This window comes from Colletes latitarsis, chromosome 12, assembly GCF_051014445.1.
Source record: "Colletes latitarsis isolate SP2378_abdomen chromosome 12, iyColLati1, whole genome shotgun sequence".
Classification (NCBI taxonomy): Eukaryota; Metazoa; Arthropoda; class Insecta; order Hymenoptera; family Colletidae; genus Colletes; species Colletes latitarsis.
The window spans coordinates 12,002,419-12,003,160 of record NC_135145.1 but is presented as its reverse complement, the minus strand read 5'-3'; positions in this window follow the sequence as shown (position 1 = coordinate 12,003,160).

The window sequence follows — 742 nt, the reverse complement described above, 5'->3', positions numbered from 1 at the left end:
TGTTTCTCTTTTACAGGAGCAAGAAGGAAAGGCTCACACTAGCGTTCTTTATCGTTTTCCCGAAATTATGCGAAGTACCGAGCTCACGTATAGGTGGCTCGTGCGGTAGTATATGCCTACTATGCCCACCCCTCCGTTAGACGTTAAGGAAGTTCGTCGTCACTATTGTCGATTTCGATGCACTCAATTATGCCCGATCTGGCCAGACTGGTTTTTAGTCATAGGTTAGGGATTTTAGGGTTAGGGATATCATTAATACGATTGAGTATAAATAGCTGAATGAATTTAAATGAAACTTTACATTTAAGTTTTGTGTTCTCATTTCAAAGTTCGGTTAGACTTTGACTATAATCAGCCTATGGATAATAATGATTAAACCTCTTGTTTTACAGTTGTTCCGATAGATAGGCGTTATTTATAAACAATCTTTTAAATGTTTCATATTGTTTAAAGATTGCATAATGCCGAGCGATTGTCCTCGGCCGCGATTACCGTTAATCCTGTTAGCGTACAATAATCGGGAGATTATTTCCAATAGGATTTGTACAGCAAGCTGTGATAGGAAAACGTGTGTATTACTAGTTTTTCTGGCATCGGTAACGGCTCATTACCTTCGATACGAGTGTGCTAACGGTGTTAATGACGTCAGTACCGTGAGGTAGTAGTGCGCTAAGAATTAGACGGAGAAAGACTGCCGAAATTTAGACAGCGCCGCGTAACGACTGTCAATCCGCGCAGTCCT